This window comes from Bubalus bubalis, chromosome 21, assembly GCF_019923935.1.
Source record: "Bubalus bubalis isolate 160015118507 breed Murrah chromosome 21, NDDB_SH_1, whole genome shotgun sequence".
Lineage (NCBI taxonomy): Eukaryota > Metazoa > Chordata > Mammalia > Artiodactyla > Bovidae > Bubalus > Bubalus bubalis.
In genome coordinates, this window is record NC_059177.1 from 53,944,090 (window position 1) to 53,950,104 (window position 6,015).

Below are 6,015 nucleotides of genomic sequence, written 5' to 3' on the forward strand. Positions count from 1 at the left end.
GCCATGATCTTAGTTTTCTGAACGTTGAGCTTTAAGCCAACTTTTTCACTCTCTTCTTTCACTTTCATCAAGAGGCCCTTTAGTTCTTCTTCACTTTCTGCCATAAGGGTGGTGGTCTTCTGCATATCTGAGGTTATTGAGATTTCTCCCAGCAATCTTGACTCCAGCTTGTGCTTCCTCCAGCCCAGCATTTCTCATGATGTACTCTGCATATAAGTTAAATAAGCAGGGTGACAATATACAGCCTTGATGTACTCCTTTTCCTATTTGGAATCAGTCTGTTGTTCCATGTCCAGTTCTAACTGTGGCTTCCTGACCTGCATACAGGTTTCTCAAGAGGCAGGTCAGGTGGTCTGGTGTTCCCATCTCTTTCAGAATTTTCCAGAGTTTATTGTGATCCACACAGTCAAAGGCTTTGGCATAGTCAATAAAGCAGAAATGGATGTTTTTCTGGAACTCTCTTGCTTTTTCTGTGATCCAGCAGATGTTGGCAATTTGATCTCTGGTTCCTCTGCCTTTTCTAAAACCAGCTTGAACATCTGGAAGTTCACGGTTCAGGTCTTGCTAAAGCCTGGCTTGGAGAATTTTGAGCATTACTTTACTAGTGTGTGAGATGAGTGCAATTGTGCGGTAGTTTGAGCATTCTTTGGCATTGCCTTTCTTTGGGATTGGAATGAAAACTGACTTTTTCCAGTCCTGTGGCCACTGCTGAGTTTTCCAAATTTGCTGACATATTAAGTGCAGCACTTTCACCGCATCATCTTTCAGGATTTGAAATAGCTCAACTGGAATTTCATCACCTCCACTAGCTTTGTACGGCCCTATCAAGTAAACACAATTATGTATCCCTGGTGTATTGGTGCAGAAATAGGCACAGAGAGGTTGAGTGACTTGCACAAAATCACACAGCAGGCTAGACTTCAAGACAGGCAGACTAGGAATGTGTTTCCTTAAGGACAGTAATGCATCTCATTAATGAGAAAGTTGATCAAGAGGACACAGTCTAGATCTGTGGCCAAGAGACTCCTTAACGCCCCATTCTTAAATTAAACTGGCCTAGCCAGTCATGTCAGAGGGGGTGGAGAAGGGGCCCTTGGGCACATCTCACAGAGTGAGCAGAGGACACCTGCATCCCAAATGAAAGAAAATCTGAAATCAAGGAGGCAAGTCATCCAAGTAGGAAGAGGTGAAATGTGAGGACCTGAGAGGCTGTTTCTTAATTCAGTTTCCACTTTCCACTGGTTCTGAAGAATAATCTATAGATGTGCCATGTTACTATATTTCCTCAAATCTCAAATAGCATCAGTGTAGCTCACACCATTGCATGTACCTCTAAGAAAAAGAAACATACTCTTTTCTCATCATCTGTAAGATGCATCCCAATTTCAAAAACAGTAATATGTGAGAAAAGAAACAAATGTCTCTGAATCAATGAATTATGGTAAAAAGGTTTCAGGGTGAAATGGGGTTGGGAAAACTTTGAGTTAAACAGGCCTCTTTATTGCCAGACCTTTTATTATGCTCGTGTGAGCTCCGAGTCTCTAAGAAGGGGTAAGTAATGAGCGTTTCCCATGGGTGTTGGTCCAAAGAACCTTTTCTCTCAGAGTGTGCCAGAAAAGGGGCCATCTGCAGAGCCAACTCAGGAAAACCTCTTTTAAGAAAAAGAGGAGCGTGTGGAGGCTGAGCAAAAATCCAAGAGTATCTAAATCTGAAGAGAAAAAAGATCAAACATTTGAAGAAAGACCTCGAAAGAAGACTTTGGGAGGGAACTGAGGTGAGGGTAAGGGAAGGAAGAAAAGATGAGAAACACAGGAGGCTGGCTCTCAAAAAGAAATCCAAGCTCTGCCCTAACTGAGAGGGACTATAACTCTCCATCCCCTAATGTGGGGCTGGGCCTGGGGACCCGCTCCCAGACAGTCCTATATGGAAAAGTGGGGGCAGGGAGAGAAACCTGACGAGAACCGCCCCAGCATGTGTCCAAGATTAATATCAACAGTGGTGAGTCATATTGGTATTTTCCACTCTTGATGAGATATGATGAAAATGTCATTTCCCTCTGTGATGTTTCTCCCCCAGACTCATAGTCCCAGTCTAACCACGAGAAAAACCTCAGACAAATCCCAATAGAGGATCATCTTACTACACACTGACTGTTATTGCAGTTTAGTCGCTAAGTCGTGTCCGACCCTTTTGTGACTCCATGGATTGTAACTTGCCAGGCTCCTCTGTCCATGGGATTTCCCGGGCAAGAGTACTGGAGTGGGTTGCCATTTCCTTTTCCAGGGGATCTTCCTGACCCAAGAATCAAACGCATGTCTTCTGCACTGGCAGGCAGATTCTCTACCACTGAGCCACTAGGGAAGCCCATTTACCTGACTAGAATCCTCAAAATTGTCAATATCGGGATTTTCCTGTGGTCTAGGGGCTAGGGCTTCATGCTTCCAATGCATAGGGCACAAGTTCAATCCCTGGTCAGAGAACTAAGATCCTGCATGCTGAGCACAGCTCGGCAAGAAACAACAAAACTGTCAAAAATCATCAAAAACAAGGCAGGAAGAGAGATTGTGTCAGCCAAGAGGAGCCCAAGAGACGAGATGGTGGTGGTGGTTTAGTCGCTAAGTCATGCCTGACTCTTGCGACCCCATGAATTGTAGCCTACAAGGCTCCTATGTCCGTGGGATTTTCCAGGCAAGAATAGTGGAGTGGGTTGCCATTTCCTTCTCCAGAGACATGATAACTGACTGTAACATGGGATCCTATCTCCTTAGTAAAAACTAAGGATGTCTGAACATGGGCTTTAGTTAAAAATGATGTATTGGTGTTGCTTCACTATCTGTAATACATGTACCTCACTAATAATGTAAGATGTTAATAGGGGAAACTCAGGGGGTGAGGGGATACTTGGAAATTCACTGTACTATCTGCTCAATTTTCTGTAAATAAAAACTGTTGTAAAAAAAATAAAGCCTACTAATAAAAGAAAAGAAAGAAGGACAGAATCCAGTGAGACGATTACCTGCCATGTGGGTAAAAAAGAAAGGACAGTGCTGCTTGAATGAAACTGGAAATTGTTCACCCTGACGTAGACTTTTCATGATTCAGCCAAATCTTCCACTGAGCTGTCAGAACTCTATGGAGCAAAATGAACTAGACGGTGGTCATGAACATGACCATGTTTTCTGATCCCCAAATTCATTCAAGGGACCTGAAGACAGGAATCAGGACTCTTGTAGAAAATCTAGGATAGACAGTTGGGTGTATTATTACTCAAGCGGAAAAGAAACAAATAGGCTACTGAGGTAGCAGTGAGAGATTTCAACTTGGCCAAGAACAGCTGCAAAACTCTGTTGGAAATGGAGAAAAGCAAATTAGCACTTAAGAAAAGGAACTGGTGTGGGTTCTCAAATATTTATCCCAACTAGACCTTGATCCTGGTAAATGCACAATAAATATTTATTGATTACTGTTGACTTGATTCCTTCCACAAATATTTTTGAAATATTGCAAACACTGAGTGAAGGCCTGGGGAGGTCACCCAGATTTAAAAAATGGGGGATCTTGCCAGCCTAGAATCCAGAAACTGTGTTTCATCAATTCCCAGACACATGTCTTAAAATTTTTCAGCATCTCTGTAATGTGGGCACTTCTCACAGTCGTTGCTCACAAGTGGCAGCGTGGTCACCAACCTGGACACAATCCCACTTGGCTATCATGTTCATACTGCATCACCTTCCACTGAATTATACACATGGTTGGTTCTATGCATGCAAGGTCTATTTACCATTTAAAACATCGTCAAAAAGATGACAATCTGATTCAGTACGGAAACAAACAGTATGGGCACAGGAAGGCAGGGAAATGGGGCAGTGGGGCAGAAATATAACAGCAGAGTAGCAATTATCAGTCTTGAGAGGAATCCACAATTCTGTATTTTCCTGCAAAGCTATAACAAAGTGCTTATAGTAGTTAAGAAAGGATGTAGAAAAAGCAGAATTCTACTAAGCTGTGTTGTTACTGAGAAGTGTCCAAAGGACGGCAGACCACACACCAAGCAACAACACAAGGGAGCTTAGAGGAAACTGAGTCCCAGGGAAGGATGAAGGCAGTGGGACACTGACCACAAAAGCTGGTGTGAGCGATGCCCTGGAGCAACGGCTGCCCAACATCCAGCCACCAGGCAACTGCTGCCTTTGGCTGAACTTCTAACAAGTGCAATTCACCTGAAAGTGAAAAAAGTGAAAGCCACTCAGTTGTGTGTGGCTCGCAGCATGAATTGCAGCACACCAGGCCTCCCTGTCCATCACCAACTCCCGGAGTTCACTCAGACTCATGTCCATCGAGTCAGTGATGCCATCCAGCCATCTCATCCTCTGTCGTCCCCTTCTCCTCCTGCCCCAAATCCCTCCCAGCATCAGGATCTTTTCCAATGAGTCAACTCTTCGCAAGAGGTGGCCAAAGTATTGGAGTTTCAGCTTTAGCATCATTCCTTACAAAGAACACCCAGGACTGATCTCCTTTAGGATGGACTGGTTGGATCTCCTTGCAGTCCAAGGGACTCTCAAGAGTCTTCTCCAACACCACAGTTCAAAAGCATCAATTCTTTGGCACTCAGCTTTCTTCACAGTCCAACTCTCACATCCATACATGACCACAGGAAAAACCATAGCCTTGACTAGACAGACCTTTGTTGACAAAGTAATGTCTCTGCTTTTGAATATGCTATCTAGGTTGGTCATAACTTTCCTTCCAAGGAGTAAGCGTCTTTTAATTTCATGGCTGCAATCACCATCTGCAGTGATTTTGGAGCCCCCAAAAATAAAGTCAGCCACTGTTTCCACTGTTTACCCATCTACTTGCCATGAAGTGATGGGACCAGATGCCATGATCTTAGTTTTCTGAATGTTGAGCTTTAAGCCAACTTTTTCACTCTCCACTTTCACTTTCATCAAGAGGCTTTTGAGTTCGTCTTCCCTTTCTGCCATAAGGGTGGTGTCATCTGCATATCTGAGGTTATTGATATTTCTCCCGGCAATCTTGATTCCAGCTTGTGTTTCTTCCAGTCCAGCGTTTCTCATGATGTACTCTGCATATAAGTTAAATAAGCAGGGTGACAATATACAGCCTTGATGTACTCCTTTTCGTATTTGGAATCAGTCTGTTGTTCCATGTCCAGTTCTAACTGTGGCTTCCTGACCTGCATACAGGTTTCTCAAGAGGCAGGTCAGGTGGTCTGGTATTCCCATCTCTTTCAGAATTTTCCAGAGTTTATTGTGATCCACACAGTCGAAGGCTTTGGCATCGTCAATAAGGCAGAAATGGATGTTTTTCTGGAACTCTCTTGCTTTTTCTGTGATCCAGCAGATGTTGGCAATTTGATCTCTGGTTCCTCTGCCTTTTCTAAAACCAGCTTGCACATCTGGAAGTTCACGGTTCAGGTCTTGCTTGCATGGCTTGGAGAATTTTGAGCATTACTTTACTAGTGTGTGAGATGAGTGCAATTGTGCAGTACTTTGAGCATTCTTTGGCATTGCCTTTCTTTGGGATTGGAATGAAAACTGACTTTTTCCAGTCCTGTGGCCACTGCTGAGTTTTCCAAATTTGTTGGCATATTGAGTGCAGCACTTTCACAGCATCATCTTCCAGGATTTGAAATAGCTCAACTGGAATTCCATCACCTGCACTAGCTTTGTTCGTAATGATGCTTTCTAAGGTCCACTTGACTTCACATTCCAGGATGTCTGGCTCTAGGTGAGTGATCACATCATCGTGATTATTTTGGTCGTGATCTTTTTTGTACAGTTCTTCTGTGTATTCTGGCTACCTCTTCTTAATATCTTCTGCTTCTGTTAGGTCCATACCATTTCTGTCCTTTATTGAGCCCATCTTTGCATGAAATGTTCTCTTGGTATCTCTAATTTTCTTGAAGAGATCTCTAGTCTTTCCCATTCTGTTGTTTTCCTCTATTTCTTTGCATTGATCACTAAGGAAGGCTTTCTTATCTCTCCTTGCTATTCT